Raw genomic sequence first — 24,134 nt, 5'->3', positions numbered from 1 at the left:
CTCTAGCATGATATAAGTTCCTCCCCTTACCCTGAAAAAGTGATATGCGAAACCCGGTGGCTTAGTCTGGGATGAAATCTACCCTCACCAATCCAAACCAGTCTTGAGTTTAAATCACTCTGTTGAGTACTCAACCTTGACCATATCATATTTGGATTTTTTGCTATCATCTATGGACACGCATAGTAACTGAAAAGTCTAAGCTATGAGCTATGCTGCAGCTAAGAGAACAGTCAAGGCAAAAAAAACTCCTCATTAAATTAATTAAATCTCCTTCATTCAGCCAATTGGTCGTATGTGCGAAATAAGGTAACGAAAAAGTGTAAACGAGTGCCGACTTAAAATGAGTTGGTGACGTCATCAGAATTTTTGCTCATTTACTCGACCATAAAGAACCTTTCACTGAGCGAATAAACGTTTTAAGAGTGTGTAAAAGCCAATCGCTCGAATGAAATAAGAAAACGCTAAAGTCGCTTCCAATTTTCATGAGTTGGTGACGTCATACAAGTTTTGGTTCATTTATCCAATCAAGCTGAACCTTTGAGTGAGAGAAGAATTCGCTATCGAGATTTTAAACAACATTAAACCACACGCAGTATATGCACAAGGCCGAGGATCAGCGGAGAAGCAGCATATCACTCGGCATGAGCTTGTGACGTCATAAACTTGCCAGCGAAAAGTTTCAGACCTGTGAAATATCGTCGAGAATACCTCTAGAGACAGGCGGCCGATCAAAAAAAATGGAAGAATTCGTTTCTCTTCATTTTTCAAACCCAAATACCATGGAAAATAAAACATAATTGGTGAACGAGTTTTTTCTAACTAGAGGGTCCACCGCCCACGACAGAAAAATATATTAAAAATAAAAACAGAGATAAAAGCTTCTTCCTCGAAACGCATTATCAGCGGGCCCACTCAAAACCACACAGATTTCCGCCTTATCAAAATTCAGAAAATTTCACTGATAGTAAAGATCAGTGAATATAATAGCAGAATATTGCCACATGCAATGGCGTGGGTGTCTTAAGAAGGGGTCGCATCCGCTTCAGCATATCTTGATTGATTAGGTCTGAAGTTGATTCCACTTATATCTCAAGTATCTACACCCTTTCGTGAACAATAAAAATACAGACAACCTCACGAGAAATTCGATTTTTGTAATAAAACAGATTATGGCCTTATGGTTAGAGATGCGTGAAAATCGCAAATGCGATAAATGTGATATAGATGCGATGTGCGCTAATAAATGCGACATAGATGCGATGACTGGACTTTTGTGATATTTTTACGCAAATTTGCCTTTTCGACGGCAAAATTCGTACATTTCGTGCCGAGCGCAGTTTAAATGCTCCGCCGACACTTATCGCTTAAAGCATGTGAGCGACTGGCCAGCTGCTAGTTGGCTGGGACTCTACGTGGCCGCGAACTACAAGTGGGCGCGGGCAAGCTACACCTCCGCCACTATATGTCTTATTCCTTAATTTATTATTGTTCTACAAAATAATTATTTAAAATATTCTGTATTTTGTCATTTAACTGTGTTTCACTACATTTTGACGTCATCTAACTCGCTATGAAAATAAAAAATAGACGCTACAAAATGCGATAAACTATTTTTGAAAGTGCGATAGAATAAAAATGAAAGTGCAATTTTCACGTATCTCTAGTTATGGTGCATCAGCACTGCAGCTATGATAACAGTCAAGGCGAAAGTACAACCTCCATCATTCGGCCAATCGCTCATGAGAGCGAAATAAGAAAACGCGAAATTCGCCACCTATTTCCATTAATCGAAGACGTGATCAGAGTATTTGTTCATTTACTCGCAAAATGAATAGCTAGCAACAGCGTGTGAAACTCACTTCTGTGAAAAAAAACGAAAGTTGCCGCCCACTTATCATGAGTTTGTGACGTCATCAATTTTTCAGTTCAGTTACTCAATCATCGAAAAGCTTCCACTAAGCGAGGGAATCGCTACCAAAAGTGTAAACAACGAATACCAATATGCAGACTATGCACAAGGCCGAGGAGTGGTGAAGAAGCGGCAACACACTCGGCATGAGGTTGTGACGTCACAAACTTACCAGCGAAAAGTTTTATACCGTTGAAATACCGATACGAATAGCTCTGGAAGAAGAAAGCCGATCAAAGCAACGGAAAAACACGGTTCTCTTTCATTTTTAAACCCGAAAACAAGAAAATATATAAAAAACTAATAAACAAATGAAAATAAAAGAAATTTGGTGAACGAGCCCTTAACTCACTAGAGAGTTAGCTGCTCCGCCCACAACAGAAAAATGAAATAAAAATAATAGCAGAGGTAAGAGCTTCTTCCTCAAAACACCTTATCAACTAAACCTTCCGACTTATCAAAATTCAGAACATTTCACTGATACTAAATATTTTCATCCGTGAAGAGAATAGCAGGATATTGCCACTTCAAATGTCGTGGGTGTCTCATTACTCAAGCTGGAGGATATCTTGATTGATTAGGTCTGGAGTTGATTCCACCTATATCTCAAGTATCCGCATCCTGCCATTAACAATAAAAATACCGGGTACCTCCGAGAGTTTAACGGGATTCAATTTTTTATAATAAAGCAGACTGTGGCGAAACAGTGCATCAGCACTGCAGCTAAGATAACAAATACTTAACATCACTTATTTCGAAGGATACAAGAATACATTAGCGAGAAACAGATATCAAATTCTAGTTTTAGTAAAAAAAAATATGGATACGGGTACAAAAAATGATGAACTTATGGCTTTCTCAGAAAATCCAAATTTAATTTTGAACATCTGTAGCAGTGTAGCAGCATTAGTCAACTATGCTATGGTTGATTTGAGGTAGCTCCCATTACACTCTCCTAACCGCTAGCCTTTTCATGGAGCATTATTTCTTCTCTTTTACATCCTTTATAACATGTTCTATGTAATTACGGGACCTGGGTTTAGTTTCGTTTCGTTTCGACCCGGAGGGAAACGAAAATTCGAGGACTAGTTTTATTTTCGTTCCCGCAAGAAGTTAAAAACACCAAGGAGTTTAGTTTCGACCCGGGACGAAACTTTACACTCAGGAACGAAACTAAATTAAACGAAACTCTGCTGCTCATAGTTAAGTCCCTTACCCTTCTTCCCTTCCACCTGTCTTTATGCGATTGTTTTCATCAACTCACCATGCCCCATGATGTGGCCAACTAAGTTGTCCCGTCTTCTCCTTAAGGTTTTCTCTTCTCCCACCCTTCTCAGTAACAGGGATGACAAGTGAAACGAAACGAAAATGTTTCGTTTTGACCCGGAGGGAAACGAAAATACGAGGCCTGGGTTTAGTTTCATTCCCGCACGGAATTAAAATCACCAAGGAGTTTAGTTTCGACCCGGGACGAAACTTTACTCTCAGGAACGAAACTAAATTAAACAAAACTCTGCTGCTCATAGTTAAGTTTCGATCCCAAAAGTTGAGAGGAGGGGGATGCCAGGGAATAGTTTGAGCCCATTACGTTTGAAATACGTGTAGAGAGGTTAAAACATCGAGCTTATAAATCGAGTGACCAATTTGCGTTCACCGTTCTTCTGTTAGTGGTAACAATATGAGTGTCCCATGCATCTGATGGCGGTAGGTGGAACCTCTACTTCATTCAACTATACTTCGTTCTCGCTGTAAGGGTCGAATCTAAACCGTTCGAAGGTGAAACACGTGGTCCCTCCGGTGCGAAACATTATCTACGTTTCGTTTCGTCCCATAGTTTTAGTTTAGTTTCGACCCGAAGTAGTTTTGACTCGGATTTCGTTTCGACCCTGAGTTTAGCTCCTCAGGTTTAAATCCATTTATTTTCGTGTCTACATTTCGCTCCCTGGAACGAAGCTACTATTGAAACTTTACTGGTTTTGACTTTAGTTTTTTTGCCATCCCTGCGTAGTACTTCCTCATTGCTTACTCGGTCGATTCATTTTATCTTCATCATTCTTCGGTAGCACCACATTTACAACGCTTCCACCCTTGTTTTAACATCTATCCTCATGTAATGCTTTAAATTTTGTCCATCGAATTCGAATATCTAGGTGTATACCAATTATTACTTAATGAAATCATAAAATTGCGTAGAAAATAGGTATCAGAGTAGCCTGTGAAGCCAAAGAAAATAATGAGTTTTTGAGCATTCTATTAAGCTTAGATCACCCTTGATCGTTCGGCAACGCAGGAAATTCGCATCAACTCAGTGGCGCCGACTCCATGGGGTCTGAGGGGGCCCGAGCCCACTCAAAAATTCGTTAAGGGTGTGAGGAAAAAATGTGTCAGGCTTGTCGATTTTCCACGGAGTGTCCAGATATCGATATTCGAGTTATCAGGGTTCTAATGTCGATCATATGACTCTTCTAAAATACTTTTTTTTTAACTTAAAATTCACTACTTATAAAATTTCCCGGGCAAGATCCCGGTTTGGGCCCCCCAATATTTTTTGTAAGTCAGCATCCCCGCATCAACTTTAAACATTTCTTTTTGTTAAACGCTATGCAACATGCTCCATAGGGTCGTGAAATATATCCGATGCATGTACGATGTATCATATAACAATGTTTAATGATTGATTGTTGCAGTGGAATAAACAATGAGTAAAACGCTATATTTAATACGACCCTATGGAGCTTCGGCAGAATTTAGTACAAATGCTTTAAGTTCAGTGTTCTACCTTCTTTTGCGGCGATACTAGTCCAACTGCATTAAATAAAACGAGCGTGCTGCGCCCGCTCCCAGCGGGCTTCCCCCGCTCTTTTCAATGCAGGTCAACAGAGGGCGCGTTTCTAATTTTAAAATGTAGAAAAAAGGCAGGGTCTCATGTACAAATTTAATTGGAATTTTCATGTACAAATTGAGGTGGGAGGACCTCTTTAAACACAACATTGGAAGTAATTACACTATCCTCTGTTAAACGCACATGATGACTCATACTTACCTACGCATCAACAGAAGACTTGAATGTGGAATCAGCCGCATTTTGATAAAAGTTATTTAAAGAATGCGAGATATTGTTGCAAATGAACAAATGTATCAGTTTTGTGCGCCGTTAACGTCAGGAATATTTACCGGTTTTTGTTTTTTTTTCTTTTGTTTTTTTTTCTTTTGTTTTTTTTTGTTTTTTTTTTTTAATTATTTAAAAACCAATTTTAGGAAACAGCAATATTTAGGAAGTGAGATATGCCGTCGCATGTTCTCTGATAAATTATGTGCATTTTGGTACTTCATTTGTAGAGTTTGGTTGCGAATAAGTTGAGAAAAATGTATCTATACAGTAGAAATAATATAGGAGATTGAAACAAACGCTACCATCACAGCCGGCCCATCATAGCTCATCAAACCATCACGTGACCTCAAATTTTAAAATCTCAATCCGGATCCCATGCACAGATGCCAGTGAGAGCTCAAGCAAGCATTTTCTCTGAAATTGCAACCATCAGCTTTAAAGCAAGCAGTGGGTGAAGTACGCAACACGATGCATATAATAGCAAGTGGCGCCGCTCGACAAAAGATTTTCAACAGGGCGAGGGCGGTTATATTATACATCGAACCAAGGGCACTTCGCATTCAGGCACCCATTGTTTACACCACGAGCTTCACCCAGATACCACGAGGGGGTATAACGAAGGAAGAGTGGGGGGGTTTAATAAAATACGGCATTGATCATTGGAGTCATACTCCGATGGTGGGCTCACCGACGACCAATCACGGGGCGCCATCGGGGGTCACGTGTCCCCGGCCCGACTGAACCGGGTCGATCCGTTGCCATAGCGCGCGGCCGGACAAAACACTATCGATTTTCCAAACCCCCTCCGCTGGTTGGGAAGTTGAGCCAACCACCGTTTGGTCCGACAACCATGGCGCCACTGACGCTGTCGGAAAGAGATCGCATACCGATGAGGTGCCGTGTTCAATATTAAAGGGAGGATCTGACGCGTGAATGGTATTTTTATAACGTTTTTATAAACACACTTTTTTGTTTGCTATCTTGTCCGGGTCAAATCCTGCAACTCTATCTTAACACACTTTCCGATTAGCCATCAATTTGAAATTTGCAGGATAACTCAGGACCAGTTGGAAATGCAGTATTCTGACACTTTTACTGTGATGATATCCAGAAATTAAAACTAAATAAGGATATTAGTTTTAAAAAAACAATCGCCACCAAATACCGATGGTGGCGCTGCGATCATTGCGATATTAATGAAAATATTATCGCGTATACATTTAGCATAATTGTATTCTTTTTAATTGGCGATAAAGACGTCGTTTATTTTTATAAATAAAATCTTGAAATAAAAAAAACTTCATGATATTTGGGCATGAGACCTTGGTAAGCGAACTTACCGACATCTGGATAATACACATTTTTCAAATTATTTTCTTTGAATCTGTAAAGTAAATCAATCAGGACTGATAGCGTTAAATATATTTCTGACTAAGCAAATCTCAAGAGAAATCGATTGCACTGAGGGCGAAATTAATGAATTGAAAAGCAAGTACGTCGGCAAGCAATATCTACGCGTAAGGCCAAAGAACAGTCCTCAACCCCAAGAAATCCTGGTTGCTGCTCGGGATTTGACTACTGAAGGACGAGCGTAACGATAGCGACGAGAAAATTTTAATAGTGCATGCTTTGTCATATCTGTCAGCTAACTCAATGTGCTCCTCTCACCTGTAGTATATTCTTTGTTATATTTTGAACTGTTATAGAATATTGTCTCATTTTATGTTTTGTTAAAATTTTCACACTAAATTGGCGTCACGGCTACAAGTGAAAATCAGTGGCGGATCCAGGATAGGGACAAGTGGGGACTTGGTTGGATTATTGGAGGGTAACCTCGCAGCAGAGTGAGGGTCCGAACAAATTTCCCATTTCATCTTGTAAAAATTGTATACACCATCTGGTATTATTTGGTTACTCTCAGGAACCACCACTGGTTAACCATGATATAAAATAAATGAATACATAACACAAAATAAAAATATTTTTTTATAAAAAATGTTTTTACCGCGAGCTAAAAAGAATACATTCCGACGAAATGTATGCGAGAGAATAGTTTCAGTAAGATCGCAATGATCGTGGCGTTGCCATTGGATTTTGACGGCCATTTTTGAAACTAATCTTGATATTTCATTTTAAATGTTGAATGACAATCGAGATTAAGTTAATATCATAATAAAGGTGTTAGAATATGGCATTGCCATCCAGTTGTATCACGATGCCGGAGCGCCGTTCCGGCACTGGTTAACAAACGACATAATAGTCAAAAAACACTTTTATCAATTTTTTTGCCTGAAAATTTCTAATATATACATTCGTAATCAAAACAAAACATTTTTTAATAAAATATAAACAAAAATTTGTAATAAAAACAACATGCTGGGTAATATTTCACTTTTAATACAGTTAAGGAAAGTGCGTACCGGCACTGCTAATTTTCCCATGTCGTCACTGTTATCACCTTTCCAGATACAACAGAAGCGATAAATTAAGAGAGATATTCCACCGAACGGATAGATATGCAAATTCCTTTTTCCCCCGAACCATTAAGGACTTCAATAAATGCCGGTCGTAATTTCGTTGGAGCTTTTCCTTTTTATGTGGAAACGGCAGGGGGGTCGTAACACCCCCTGCCACACGCCTTTTAGGCGGCTTGCGGGGTAGTATGTAGATGTAGATGTCACCTGGTTCTGAGTCATCCTGAAAATTTCAACTTGGTAGCTAACTGGAAAGTGGGTTGAAAATGTGTAGCAGTCTTTGACCCCGACAAGATGGCCAAAAACAAAGCGAGTTCATAAAAACGTTATAAATGGATGCCAACTAATAGACCCACTGAGCAAGCCTAAGTGCACGCGTACTCCGAACCCAAACAAAAACATTGGGAGGGTGAAAGAGGGCAACGACCCTAGGAAAGAGTAGGCGCGTGCCGTTTGGGGTCACACACCAGGTGGCGAGCGAAGATTTCAGCTGGTAGGACGAGTGGGGGGTGGTTGTTTTAAGGGGTGGAGGGAAATGATAAAACGTACAGCCCTTAAACCGCCAGCTCCCTTCCCCTTAACAAGGCGCGGGTCGACCGCGACCTAGGCGGGAAAATTTGGCGCGAATCTTCATCGCCCCGGCAACGGCGCCACCCACAATATTCCACCCCCGCCTCGCCACCTCGCCCTTGGCCCATACCTGCTGCGATCCCGACACGACCACCGCGCCACGCATCGTCAGCGTCCTACAGAGAATCGGCCGGAATGCGACATCACCTTTAAGCCGGTCAGTCTGCGACTGCGCGATTGTTACACCGATGCTATACAACTTCGGCTGGAAGCCGCCAGCGACTCGGAGACAGCGAGCTAAGCTTACAATTAGACTGCGGCTGGGTAATTCGAGTAATTGAGAAGAGAAACTCGAGAAAAAAACTCGAGTAATTGAGAATAGATATCTTTAAAAGCGACACGAAGAAAATCATATAAGAATCAGATCGATTGTCAAGTTCACTTTTTTGTAATAAGATATATCAAGCCGCAGTCATTTTCCACGCTTATCTTTTATTCGCTCAACCGGTTTCAACATCGTTTTCAATAGCTATCCCTAGATAGATTTTGAAAATGACGTGTGAACGACCTGAGACAGCCATAAAACTCATTCGGGGCCATCACTGGACCTTCTCCCCATACACCTGCCTTTTGACGATCGTCTTCATTGCATCTTCATTATTCTTCGGTAGCTCCAAATTTCGAATGCTTTCACCCTTGATTAATTCATCGAACAGATACCTTTAAGAGCGAAACCAAGGAAATTATACTACAAACCTCACTATACTTCCTGGTCCTTCAGATTCCAGGTTTTTAGTAGACTTCTCTTTTCCCCCACTCTTGTAAGGACTTCATCATTACTTGTACGGTCGTTCAAAATCCATCTACATTCTCCAATGACACCACATTTTGAATGTTTCCAATGCTGAATTCTCTGCTCGCGTCAACTGATAGGGGTCAGGATCAAATCCCAGGGGTCGCCTTCTGACAACCCGATACGAAAATTCTCTGAGATAAAAATGATCTAGAGAAGGAAATAGACCCCTATTAAGAACGTGAGAATCCATATGGTTGTGGCTTAGTTCTACGCGAACTCTGTCCAAGCCATCACAACCACCCAACGGGTTGAATGAAAGAAAAATAAGTGAGATATTCGGTAACTTAAAACTGATTCATATATCTGCCAACAAGTTAAATTATTACGTACAACACCTTCAAGTCCTATGACCACTAATTCGCAAAGAAATAGTAGGTCTAGAAAATTATATATTGTTTTACGCCACAAAAAGTCTGTATTTGTGCCTCTCAAATATATTTAAGACACCCATCCCGTTTCGACTTCTTCATTCCATTCTCAAGAGCAAAATTTATTTATGCATTTGAGAAATAAAATTAAGTGTTTTGCCTGCTATAATTTCGTCTCGATCCGAATGTAAATTCGCAAGCGATTGATTTTAACGATTGTTTCCGTAAAAAGAGAGGCAGAGATTGAGATATACTTAGATGCTTTCAGCAGAGGAGTGCCCCTTTAAAAAATTCTTCCAACCCCCTCCAAACCCCAGGCGAGGCGCCCCTACAATTCTGCCAGGGGGGAGTTCGTCGCATCCCCCCGCGAGATGGAGTTAGCGTCGGCAGGGCGGCGACCCAGACTCATTCCTCTTGTAGAGGCGCCGCGATCGACCGGGCTCAAGCCTCCACGGTACGCGCGACATAGTTTTCGTGCCTTGAACGCTGAGGGGATGAAAACAGGACCAGACATTTATAAAAAATGGAAACCTGAAGGCCATGTGACCGTTAGGAAGAAGAGGGATTTAGAATAGGAAGGAGAAGGAGGTTCTTAACCCATTATAGCCCAATGTTGCATATAAGCAACATGAAAAATGTATAAATTTTCAACTCAATTCCGAAAATATCTAAAATTCGTATTATTTTGTGGCGTAATTTTCAATAAAGAAATATTTATCTGCAACGACGATTATGATGGAGTGCAAAATTTTCAAAATGAGAAATTTTAAAATTTGATTTCTCCCAATAGCAGCTCTGGGTTAGAAAGGGTTAAGAGGGTTTTTCGTTTCATTTTATTCTCAAAGCACCGAATACAGCTCATATTGGCCATTTAAATCGGGCTATTCAACAAACTTAACTAGTAAACGTACACGAAAAACCATGCCCTGGACAGAGGAAACCTACCTAGGCGGGACTCGAACCCGCGACCTCTTGTTTGAGCAGGCGAGAACGTTACGCCGCCGCCACCGAGCCCAGCAAAGTTAGAATAAGCTATGGTTAGTCTTTGGAGCAAAATTTATTCCCATAGGTTAAGAATAAATATTAATATTCTATTGTCAAAATCAATTAATTAATTTATTATGATTCTTCCGTTGTACCCTTGAATAGTGGCGACGCAGCATTCCCCTTAACTGGTCGTATTTTGTTTACTTCCGCGACTAATTATCCGTTTGGAACCTAGATTAGCACATGGAATTTTCAAGATAGACCAACAGCGCACGTCGTAAAAAATACGTTAGTTTTCTCGTACAGGTAAACGGCTGGTGTACTAACACTTTCCCCCATATGCCTATTGATGCGGCTTGATGGGTATTATTTATAAGCATAGAATGCCTTCATCGAATTTCGTACCATCATTATTACTACTTTTTAAAAGATATTACGGAATGATAAATATTTTCACTGTATTATCAATTATCTGTGTATTTTTTTGATAAAATGTTCCTCTGCTTAACTAATTAAGAAATTGTATTCACAACAAATTCTTCCCTCTATTCCCTCGATTCTACCCTCTGTTTGAAGAGTGGGAGGTCGCAAATGCATTTGTTAAACTGTATATCTCATTACATATGCTATCGTCCTTTAAGTTATATAATTAACCAGTACCCCTGTGCCAGGATTGTAAAAAAACTGACTGATTGAAATTTCATAGGTCTACATGCGTACGAGCCCACAAATTGACTGACGCAGGAATTCTACGACTCGCAGGCAAAGAAAGAGAGCTCTACTGGTAGCAAAGAGTGGGGGCCTGCCGCGTGAGTGACATTTTTACGGCACCAGAATTTATTAAACTTCTCAAACGTGCGGCCGTACAATATACTTCTTCTGACTTCCAACTAACCACAAGGACACCAGACACCACGGCAATGCTTCCCTGACGCCAAGCACGAACTCCATTGCAACATTTTTTTTTTATACATGGATACTTCGAAATGTTCCTCGACATTATGTTATGTTATTTACCTCGTCAGTACCTAGTAAAAGATATAAAGTTAGTGTTTTTTTATCTTTTTTTGTGTCCTATGATTCTACCCAACCTGGGGTATTTTTATGTTTTTTTAAATATAAAAATATAACTTTTTCTTGAGGACCATTCTTAAGTACATGAGTTAAAAACTAAAAATAAATTACAATTCTGAGCTACAGCTACGCTCGGATTGGGGATTTTCTATAATTCTACTACAGCGCTACTGCTTAACTACATGACTGAAAAGCTGACAGTCTTTGAAATGGGGTAAACAGTTTCTCACTCTCCAGCAGAAGGTTAATTATAACAGTTTTTTCAGAGCAAAATATAATCAGAAACACCCGGAATATCGATAAGAGAAAGAAAATATTTATAATATCATAATATTTTTTTAAATAGGAATAATGACGGTACGAAATTCAATAAAGACATTCTTTCCATGCATATATAAATACTACCCATCAAGCCGCTTAGGACAACAGCCGTTAGCCTGTTCAAAAATGCTAACATATTTTTAGTGCGTGCGTTGTGAAATATTCGCCTGACAGGCTCGATAAAACTAAGCCTAATTATCTGAAATCCACTGAGTCTATACTTAATTTTTTTTCTTTTAATTAGTCATTTTTTCATTATTTATGCATCATTTTTCCTCCTAATTTACGAGTAACCAAAGATAATTTTAGCATTGTTGGCACATATCTATAAGAGATTCCTGATGAAGGCGTTGGATTAGTTACCACGCTTTAAGTTATCAAACCGTTCTCCTTGTCTTCTTCTTAGGGATGAGGTTATATTCGTAGCGGGCGGTATCGTAAATTACAAGGATTAAAAAAAACAACCAAATTCAGGACGAAGGGCTTGCAAGTAAAATATGATTTCGATTTCAGCAATATGCCAATAATCGCTAATCACGGTTTGAAGGACATATTGCACTTCGTCCCTTTCGTATGGGGCTTAAGCGAAGCAAAAAAGCGCTGGTTGTGGATAAAATTAACAAGAAATACACCATTACGATCTACAATCGTTAGATTCTTATATTAGATATTAATATATCCCTGGAGTATAGGCAAAATTGACACAGTAAATTAGAAAAAGATTGTTCATCAGACGACCTGAACCATATCCTTCGCTTACGGTCGCACTATGGTAGACGTTACCACAAGAAGAAAGTAAATGAAACAGCAAAAAAATAAAGATTTAAATGAGATTTAAAAAAACATCTTTGCCAGACTTAGCTCCATGCTCGGTGGTAAGTGGTGACCCCTACAATAAATTAAAACCTCCTCGCTTAACCCTCTCAGTGCCACGGGCCGATACATCGGCTTTTGCTCCACGGGCGAAAAGTCTACGAGCCGATATATCGGGTCGAGAATAGACCGGATTTTCAAACTAATATTGTTATAATAATTAAATTTATCCTTTATCCAAGGTATTAGAATATTACAATCAACAAATAACTCCTTTTTAGTAAAATAAAAAAACATTACATTGATATCTGAAATAGTAACTTCAGATTGTGTTTTTTCATAAAGTTCTACAAAACTTTTAAATTCAGGTTGGCACTTTTCGATAGTACCACCAAATTTCGATGGCACTAAGAGGGTTAAGACAGTTTACGAAATAACTTCAGCGGAGGTGACATCTAGCGGTCATGGCCGAGATCTAAAAAAAATGACAATCGTAATTACAATAGTACCCACAGTACTAATTTCATTAATTCGGCAATAATCGCTAAATGTATTCTCTGTTGGGCATTATAAATTGTCGTAATACATCGGCATATTAAAATTGTCACAGTAAAAAAGCTACGTCATCAGAAGAACTATAAATAAAGCTAATTGTTAGCGCTTTTGAACAAGCTCCATATAGTGTTATTAACTCCGTATTAGTATTTCGAAACATTTCCGCTAAAATTCGTCAAAAAAGTAAGTTGCGTGTTTTATTTATCAAATAGGAAAGCTTTATCAAATAACTGGATGCGTTTTACATAATTTTGCTTCCATGGGCGTACCCAGCGAGGGGCAGGAGGGGAGAGCTGTCCCCCCCCCTCTAGAAGCAAAAATCGCAAATGTTTTCAAGGGAAATAATATTTTTTCTAGCAAATAATTTAAAAAACTAATAGAGATGTTACAGTTTCCTTAAAACGTTGATTTCAATAATCTTTTCCATGCTCAAATCTTACCTACAACTTAAACAACCATGGCTTGCCCCCACCCAGCCCCCTAGTTTTTATCCGGGTACGCCCTTGCTTGCTTCAGTATATTCTAACATCGTTGCGAATCGGAGACAAGAGCGGGCAGAAGGAAGTCTTTTCGACCAGGGGGAAAAGGAGGAAGGTCTACCGAAATCGGGTAAGTAGGGAGAAAAGGAGAAGGGTCTCCACTCAAATATCCCCATCTACAGGGGCAAATAATATAAAAAAACACCCCTTAGGGAAGGAATATAAAGGGAAGGGACAAGGGTAGGAGGGGAACAGTAAATGAAGGCGTCCAGGACAGCAACGGACGAGGGAAAGGGAAGCCGGCCCAGAAAGGTAAATGCGTGGTTGTGAAAACGTAGGCGGATGTCGGGAGCTCCGAACGTGATGTAGGAAGCAGACAACTCAATACTCGCCGAAAGACCATCAGGAAAAAGGAAGACATGACGAAAACACAGGAAAACTATCCAAACGAATCAATTCAATTCACTTTATTCTCTCCAGAAAATGAAAAATTGTTAAAAACATATTTAGACGATAGAAAATAATAAAAAAATGTCGAAACAAATAACTTAATTCTCACCGAAACACCATCAGAAAAAGTAAGATATTACGAAAACACAGGAAAACTATCTAAACGAATCAATTACATTCACTATTATATTCTCTCCAGAAAATCTAATATTATTAAAAACACATATTTAGACGATAAAAAATTTAAAAAATTTCGAAGCAAATAACTCAATTCTCACCGAAACACCATCAGAAAAAGTAAGATATGACGAAAACACAGGAAAACTATCCAGATGAATCAAATGAATCCATTTTATTCTCTCCAAGTAATCTAAAATCGTTAATAACGCGTTTTTAGACGATGAATAATGAAAACATGTCGATGAAACTAACTCAATTCTCGCCGAAACACCATCAGAAAAAGGAAGACATGACGAAAACACAGGAAAACTATCCAAACGAATCAATTAAATTCACTTTATTCTCTCCAGAAAATATAAAATTGTTAAAAACACATATTTAGACGATGAAAAATAAAAAAAATGTCGAAGCAAATAACTCAATTCTCGCCGAAACACCATCAGAAAAAGGAAGACTTGACGAAAACACATGAAAACTATCCAAATGAATCCACTTCATTCCCTCCAGACAATCTTAAATTTTTAATAACGCGTTTTTAGACGATAAAAATTTTAAAAAAATGTCGAAACAAATAACTCAATTCTCGCCGAAACACCATCAGAAAAAGGAAGACTTGACATAAACACTGGAAAACTATCCAAATGAATCAAATAAATTCACTTTATTCTCTGCAGACAATCTAAAATCATTAATAATGCGTATTTAGACGATGGTAAATGAAAACATGTCGATGAAACTAACTCAAATCTCGCCGAAACACCACCAGAAAAAAAACGAGACAAAAATCCAAATGAATCGATTAAATCCGATTTATTTTTTCCAGAAATCTAAAATAGTTAATAATCCATATTTAGACGATGAATAATTAAAGTATGTCGAAGCACATAACTCAATTCTCGCCAAAAACCCACCAGAAAAAAAGAGAAAAACTATCCATATGAATCGATTAAGTCTAAATTATTTTTTTGGAAATCTAAAATCGTTAATAAATCAGCAATTATATTGATGATGGATAATGTAAATAGGTCGACTATTATGCTGGAACTTCTTACAATTTTTACAGTCTACATGAAGCACATTTTTCGCTACAGTACAGTGACAATCAACACTAGCATTATTAATGACTTACAGCTTCGAATGTGAAAATAGGACTAACGTTGCTATAGAAACACAATTTGGTCCCTGCATCAAAAATTCTCACGAGTTCCGAACCGCGAGGATTGTAAGCTCAAAGTTTAACTAACTAGTTCAAAATCCTCAAAACCATGTTACCAATACGATTCTCAGAAAATAATAAAAAGTGCGAAGTAAGCGGTCCGGGTTTACGTAGGGAACACGTCATCAATGAATTACACTCACATAAATTTAATTATACTTTACGTTTCCCTTTAGCCTCAAGATAGTCCTAATACCTATGATAATAGTAGACTAGAATGTATACTACACTTTCAATATACCATTTTCAGGAAATATAATAAATTTACCTTTATTTCTTGAATACTTCTACAGATATTACAAATACTGAAAGTCGCGATGTGATTTTACATGCATTACAATAATTGATGTCTCCATGTTTCTGGGTTTCGCCGCATGGATTTTCTTTGTGACGACAGTTTCTCCGGTATTCCAACCGGCGTCTTCAGGTCGACATTACAATAATTGTCTACGTCATGGAACAAAAAACAAAGCGGTTACTGCTAGCCATAAAACGCCCTCCGCGAAATGCATTCGTAAACCTTATTTAATTTTTTTGGAGTAATGGTCGATGAAAAATATTGCTAACAAGCCAAACATTTCAGAGTTGCAACTCAATTCACCACAAAATTTAATTTTACAGCGGATCAAATACAAGTACCTAAAGGTACTTGTTCACGCATACAAAATATGTCATTTGAACTAGTTAAAAACCCTAGAAATTTTGAGAAAAACGTTTTTTTACTATATATAAATGCGATCAATATCTATTTTAGGCCCTAACCTAGAGATGCCTAGTGGGGAACCGTTCATTCTCTCAGCGATTCAACCCGAAGCTTGGTAATGGATAGGTGAGGGTAGAGCTCACCCAAGAATAAGCCATGGAGAACCGTTCAAGCATAAATTCGCATTTCTAAACCCTTATCTCGGCATGCAGTCATTATTTTTCTATTGATCGATTGGCTCATCATTCCTACGTCATACTGAATTAGATTTCACGTAAAAAATAATCAGTGATATGTTGTGCAACCGATTTTTTCCTCAATTCAAAATCACTGCTTTGCTTCCACCAAGTATTTTGTACTTCCAAAAATGTTTAATTCCTAATAGAGTGTTAGGATTAAACTTAGTTCATTCGTATTGATGTTCATCCGTAGCAGTAGTTGTGAATACTTAGGTTAATGTAAAAGTAGAGTTCATATAAGAGTAAGCTACAGGGAACCGTTCATGGATAAATTTGCATTTCTAAACCCTATTCCTAACATGCACTCCGTCTACACGCACGTGTCCGCCCTACGCCCCTTCCGAAGTGAACGCACACGCGTCGGCGATTGCGTGATTCAATCTAATGCACTTAGAAAATCGATAGTGCCGCGGGAGTTCTGCACCGGAAGACATAATTCACGTGCGTCGCCTGCGGAAGACACGGAACCCAGGGAGCAACCAAGCATGCACCCACATCACAGGATCGCTCGTGATTGCAAGCTAATGCCTCGTTCACATTACGATTGTCCGAGCGAACGTCCTAACGATAGTTGGCCTAACTAGCCGTGTGGATGCATGTCTGGACAATAGTTCACGTAGGTCCGAACGTTGCAATTTACGATTGTTAGGCCCTGGGAGACCGGAAGAGGAAGCGACAAGAGAAAGACGAAAAGTTCGTGAAGCTCCCTTCGCTCTATTCTTTTCATGGATTTGTCCTCGGAAGGTAGAATATGAGCGGAAGAAAAATTATTCGTTAAATAAACGTTGAAAACAGTAATAAATTAACCCTCCATACCTCAATAGCTTTGCTAACCGTCAATTTCACGTTCACTTTTTGAGGCCTAAGGGGACGCAGTTTCTCGACTGCGCGACCCAAAACAATTACTTTTCCCAAATGCCATCGAAAAATTGTTATGCGGTCATATACAACGTCCATCGAGGAAAAAATGTAAGACAAAAATGCAGGCAACAAGGAGGCTTTAAATATCTGGGGGCGCTGTTTCCGAGTTTTTAGCGTGGTCAAAGTTCCGCCATCTTGGTTTGATAATTTTTAGGACTTAGTCTCCGACTGATATTATGAAATGCAGGCAACAAGTAGGTTGTGAATATCTGGAGGCGCTGTTTCCGAGTTTTTAGCGTGGTCAAAGTTCCGCCATCTTGGTTTGATAATTTTTGGGACTTAGTCTCCGACTGATATTATGAAATGCAGGCAACAAGTAGGTTGTGAATATCTGGAGGCGCTGTTCCCGAGTTTTTAGCGTGGTCAAAGTTCCGCCATCTTGGTTTGATAATTTTTGGACTTAGTCTCAGACTGATATTTTGAGGTGGCTAAGTTTTGTTCTGCAAATTATTAAGTAACAAATGCTGCCACATTCATTAGTATTTCGCCGGTGATTGTCATCGGATTTTTTCCATCATTCGCGATACTTCTATTAATGTATAAACTCAGTGTCGCTTTAGCCACTTAAATGGTGGGGATATCCTAGAAAATATACTATTGTACTGTAGTTGTTTGATTTCCGTTGGTTATAATAAAATTAAATACCAGTATATGAGCAGGGAAATGACTAGTTTACACTCGTAAAATTTTATTTTCTGCTAAGCTGATTGTAGAACGTAACCGTGGTGATCGATAATAATTTTTCCCTGGGAAAAGATGATTGAGACAAAAATTCGTGAAGTCTACCAATGAAGTAAGAAAAAAATTTTACATAGTGCGTTTCATAGTTTATTTCCATTTATTAACGAGTTATGACCAAAAATTTCATAAACAGTAAGCAATGACCCTTATGAGCTTGCCAATGTTTTGGTCAAAGTGGGCGTGGCTAATGCTACTCAATCACCCCCATTCCTGCTACACTTCACTCCACGCTCAGAACTAGTGGTGCCCCCTCCGGTATATAACAACCTTCTCGGCAGATAATTTGGACAATTAAATCGATATATTTTTACTTTTTAAGCACAACTCTTTCGGGCGATTGAGCCGAACTCTTACCCATCAATTTGCTTCTAACGTGATTTCACTAATTTATTTACTGTTAACGGAAAAATTAATCCGGTGACGGGACGAAACTTTACTTCCATAAAAATGTTTAGTAGAATAGTGAACCTCGTTGGCAGCAATGCAAGGTTCTCCCATCCCAAACCGAAGCTGTCTGAGTAGGTAGTCTCACACTAGGGCATGGCAGCTCGCGTTCATTTATTCTCACAGCGACTCAACCCGAATCTTGGTAATAGATAGGTGAGAGTAGAGCTCACCCAAGACTATGCCATAGAGAACCGTTCGAACATAAATTCGTATTTCTAAACACTTATCCTAGCATGCAGTCATTTTTTTATTGGTCAATTTGCTGTATAAAACTAAAGTACATTTCTTTTTTTAAACCAGCGATATGTTGTACAGCCTATTTTTTTCCTCATTTGAAAATCATTATTTTGCTTCCACCGTGTATATTGTACTTCCAAAAATTTGTTTTATTCCTAATAGAGCGTTAGGATTACACTTCCAATTAGTGCCCTTCGCAAAAGACCACGTTCATGCAGTTCTCGGGGGAAATGTATACAAACATAAAAAAGACGACAATACGATTTAAGCTTTTCGTAAGAATGATGAAATATATTCTAGACTTTTTTCTATCTTTTGCGAGGTATTGGAAGTTTCGGCATTAATTTTAACAATGGAGATACCGCTCCTATCCTTAAAAGTACAAGGGATGAATGACGTTTTAAATCTCTATGTTTTGCAGTCCATTTCCTTTATTTTCTTCTCGTGATCACTTTCAACATAGCAAGATGGTAAACGAAGGATATGTTTCACGTCATCGGAGAGAAAAATCTCCTCCGAATTTAATGAGTAAATTTAGCCTAAACTTTACTATAATGTCTCCACTTTTCCGGTGCTACCGCGTCGGCTGTTGGTTAAGACAACAGTTTCGCTGGCACTACTGCCATCGTCTTCAGGTCATCTTCGAAGGCCGGTAAATTGGAAAGAACGCCCTCCATCATCAAGAAAATATCGCAAGCTGTCGAACAAACTGTATTTTTAAAAAGCGAACGGTCGTTTTTTTGGATTAATAGTTCTTTCAGTTCAAAGTTCATTTCTCATGAAAATTTGAGCTATCTGTTTCGGTTAAAAATCAATAGCTCAAAAAATCGATCCAATTTTTCCATCACTAGCGCTTTACTCCAATGATTTCAGCTATCAGTCCTACTTCATGATGGTCCTATACACTTCTTCTGCTATTCTTTGTGCCCCAACAGTCCCCGTAGCCCCAGACGTAGGATAAACGGTAAATTTGGCCCTGAAGTCCCTTTCGATTGCCCCGAAAATAAATTCCGAATGTTCTCCACCAACCCCGGTAAGGTTCATCCCTACGGCTACCTGTCCAATCTTTACTTTCACCCCCCGTAAAACCAACCCCTCCCACCACCACCCCTCTTAGAGACCGTGTTTCCCAACACCCTCGAACGCCGAAAGAATTTCCCTGACATGTGAGTGACATGGTCGACAGTGGCGCCCCCGTCCATCGCCTCTTGCAAAACACAAACAAACGAAAAACGCCCAGCGTCTCGCACGATCGGTGGAAAATACCCCAAAGTAGGAAAAAGGGAGAGAAACCCGAGTAAAAGCAAAGTGTGGGGAATGTGTGGAAAGCCTCAGTAAAGCGTACCCCATTGTTATCATTCCCTAGAAATAACGGGGATACGACGAACCTTACTAAGCGTACCACGTCATGATCATTCTCTATAAATAACGGAGATGGTCTCTCGTCCCACGGGTTTTATTCAAAATTTGGAAGGATTTGGCTTAGATAAGCGCGTAACAGCTTGGATAGAGGATTTCATAACGGATCGCAAACAAAGCAGTTTCGGAGGGAGTTAGCTCGGATACAATTCAAGTTACCAGAGGTGTACCCCAAGGAGGTGTTATAGGTCCTCTTTCGTTCATGACATCATCATCGGAGACGCGAGCAAAATTCGCCCCTTCGCAGATTATTCCATTGTGTAAAGGAAATTTAAGGCCACTGCGATATATTGGCATTAGAGAAGGACCTAGCAGCCATAAATGAATGATTCAGTACGTGGGAATCAAAACTAACCGAACTCAAGGAGAGGTTATTTCAAAACACATTGGAGATGTAGACGCCAAATTCCCTCAGAAGAAAAAGTTGTATTTTTACAGATTTTCGTTCAGATTACTATTCAAAATATTTATTGATGCTGTGAATCAAGACGATAGAACTTACCTTTATCCAGACAGACGGCACACCATCCACCAATGGGAGATTCCAACCGCTGCTACAAATAGCTGAGGTCGCGGGTCAGAGTACTTCCGGTCCAGCGGAAAATTTAAGTTTCCTAAAAAGAGAAAATTAGAACATGAATTTGAGTTCATCTAAGTTATTCATGAAATATCACACGCTTTGACCACGCAATTGAACAGGAACATATCTGCATATGCCATTAGAGACGGAACGTAATGGGGAAAATTAGTGATGGGTCAATCACTTGGCACCTAAAGACATCTGTCATAATTTAAAGAGTTGTATAGATAAATACATGTTTTCAAAAAGTGCTATTTAAAATGTAATCAATGCATTGTAAAGTATACATATGCATACATTTTAAAGATTTTTGAATCCTAGGTTGGAATGAAAATTCATGAATAATTCTAGGGACTTAAAATTCACTCGCAATTTTAGACTCTCCTACTTTTCCCGGTGATCGGACAGTTCAGTTCACCATACCAGATTCACGATATTTCAAATAGAATATGCATCTCATTCTCAGTACACAAAACAGCCACGAATAACAAAACCACTGCGCTAAGGAATCACTTTGAGCATGTATTGACTGTAAATTCCCTTTGATAATTACGAACAAATTCTTACGTCCGGAAAATTTAATTTCTAACAGACGGCTTCCTAAATCATGGGCTCGGGTTCAAATCCCGGTGGTAGCAGAAAATTTTCAGAGACCGCCCGATACCCGCTTGAATGCTATGAGGACATTTCAAGCGCAACACGCCTTCCGTCGGATGGAACGTTAAGCTGTGGTCCCCTTGGCGCCTTTCATTAAGAGCAGGCAAATGCAGACGCCGGGTTTCTCTCCACCCTTCCTTCCATACCCTTCACTCATGGCACAAATAATCTAAGCTGTCGGTCATCTCTTCCTAATACTATACCATACCATATTCCCTAACAGGAGTGGTTTAGACTTGAAAAGAAACACTTCTGGTGCAACTATTTTACTTACGAAACTAATTGCGTCAAATATCACCAGCTGAACCAACTCAGGTTACCGTAAAACCTGGTTTGTTATTAAGAAGAGAGGTTCTGCCGATATATAAAATTACTCTTTTACTATCAATATAAATACATTCATTATATTAAATCACTGCTTGGGAAATAACATAATGCAGCATACTCAATATATTGGCACAGAAAACCGTTTAAAATAAAAGTCAGAGAGAAAGCAAAACACTTCATAAATCAAAGCGAACCACGGTTCCAGATAACGTAACACACAGTCCATGAGATTACCATAAAGTAATTGAAAATGACTTTTTCCTCAACTCGAATCAGGAAAAAAAGCGATAACCGACCGAAAAAATCGCTAAGACACGTGCCTGATTTGGGTGAAATATTTGGCGTAAACAGGAAAACTTTTCTTGAACAGAAATTGCAACACAGCGACTGATATGGAATATGAGCAATCTCTATAAATGCACATACACCAGTTGGACAAGGGAAAAACACGATGGCATAAGATTATGGAACAATGAACGACCAATGAGCTTACCCAATCATGGAGATTTAATCTTACACATCTCATGATATCTTAAATGTCTTACATAATCTTACATGTCCATGAAATCAAACGGAACTCAATACAATCCGTCAGAGTGAAAATAAATCAGCTTTCAGCAGTAAAACTCCACAGTATTTCAATAATTCCGACCACTGTTAGCCCAAGATACTTCAATTCCATCAATTACTTAGAAAAAAGAAAAAGGACAATAGAGAACTATTATGCATCGTTACTGGACTGTTTTTTGATAGAAATCAAGAAAAAGTCCTCGTTTGAAAGATTAAAAGTTCCTTCTTCGACAAGGCAATGCGCGGTTCCACAAATATGCAGTTGTATTGGCCAAAATTACGGAATTACAGTTCCAATTGTTACAAAATTCACCGTATTTGCAAGATTTGACCTCCATCAACTTTTACTCGTTTCCCAACTCGAAGAAATAGCTTTACAAACAAATTTTGACGTCTATGGAGTAGGTAATGGTCCAAAATAATGCCTATTTTGAGGAGATTCCGAAATTATACTTTTAGGACGACTAAAAATACTTGTATGTACATGGTGGGCGAGGAGAGCAGCTTTAAGATGAGATACGGAGGAGACAGAAGATATGGAAGAGCGAGTACTGAGCGGGGAGGGAATACTGCGAGCATACTGTTTTTAATACTCCATGGAAACCAACCTTAATCGGTAGAATAGCTGAATCTCTTTGTCCACGCCTACCAGATACACGCACTAGTCTTCAGCGATACGAATTCCAACATTTTTCCCGAAAACTAATTTTACATGCCCCACGAAGATAAAATAATCAACTAGCAAGATAATTCGACAACTCTATACAAGTTTTCGTGTTCGCGGTACATACGGATAACAGCAGCGTGTCCGTAAAACCTGAGACCCAAGAAAATGGGCTGAGGAAAGTTAAGAATTGGGCGTTAAGTAGGTTCTTTAGTCACTCGAAGGGTCAAGACTGACCCTGAGACGAAGGGGTGGAAAGGGGGCAAAAGCAAAGTGACTGTTTACGTAGAATTCATGGAAGAAGGCACTCCGGCTCAAAAGGTTCTGGGGGTTGGAGGCAAGGTGAGCGAAGATGAGGGAGACTTCGACGAGAATGAATCGGAAAAAAACTGAGTGAGTCCAACAAGGATGTGCGCTATAAGAAAAAACGAACACGGATTTTTAAGAAGGAGCCTGCACTTCTAAGAAATAACTTTCTTCGATGGGGGGGGGCCTACCCCCTCTAACCCCCAGGAAAAGGCTTCATGGCGAGGTTTTTCCTCTCTTTAGATTCATACTTGGACTCGCCTTTTATGTCCTTCGAAAACGTGGGTCCACAGCTGAGTAGGTTAATGCCATGAGAGAATGTTGCGGTGAACTTTCCGAATACGAACCCTGTAAACCAAAAGTGTAGTGAAAGCATTGCAGAAACATGGTGCTGCAACCATCATGGAGTTGCTGCGACGAAATGGCAACGTTGCGAAAACAGCCAAAAGTCCTCTCTGCTACGTTTTTTCAACGTAATGGCAACGTAACTGCGACCTCTATAGTGAAACATATTTGCAACACCATTGCAACTCCTGGAACGCACTGACATCATTTATGGAACTCCTGCAACGTACTTTACAACATTTATGCAACCCTTTAAAATAATAATTACAAATATACCTTTAAAGAAAAAAATATATATTTATTTCTGACAAAACAGATTTTTCACCCTTCTTCTCATTTCTTTGGTGTCTTGATTTGGCATGTCTCAACCAATCTATTGCCTTCTCCCTAACATCTTTGTGGCTGTAAGATGCGAATGCTGATTTTCAACGAAAAACATCTGAAATGAAGGCTTTCGATTTCAGTTACAGGATGGTGACATTTATTATTCCAAATCCGAAGTAATGACATTTTTATTAATTTTGTAAAAGAGTAGTATCAACACAATAGATACAGTTTACTCAAGAAAAAGTTGACGATGAAAAGACTACTACAAAATAATGAAAAGAAAT

General features: G+C 39.1%; 1 protein-coding gene across 2 annotated transcripts in view; it reads right to left on the bottom strand.

The window, feature by feature from the left end:
- Positions 1–24,134, bottom strand: part of LOC124168881 — a 350,296-nt gene that overhangs the window by 263,789 nt on the left and 62,373 nt on the right. For both annotated transcript variants that reach the window (XM_046547252.1, XM_046547253.1), the window contains exon 2: positions 20,577–20,688. The gene's annotated coding sequence lies outside the window, so the exon portion shown is untranslated. The remainder of the gene's footprint in view (positions 1–20,576; positions 20,689–24,134) is intronic.

This window comes from Ischnura elegans, chromosome 12 (assembly GCF_921293095.1).
Source record: "Ischnura elegans chromosome 12, ioIscEleg1.1, whole genome shotgun sequence".
NCBI lineage: Eukaryota > Metazoa > Arthropoda > Insecta > Odonata > Coenagrionidae > Ischnura > Ischnura elegans.
Note: the sequence above shows the minus strand (reverse complement) of the source record. Positions and strands in the feature narration are given on the sequence as shown.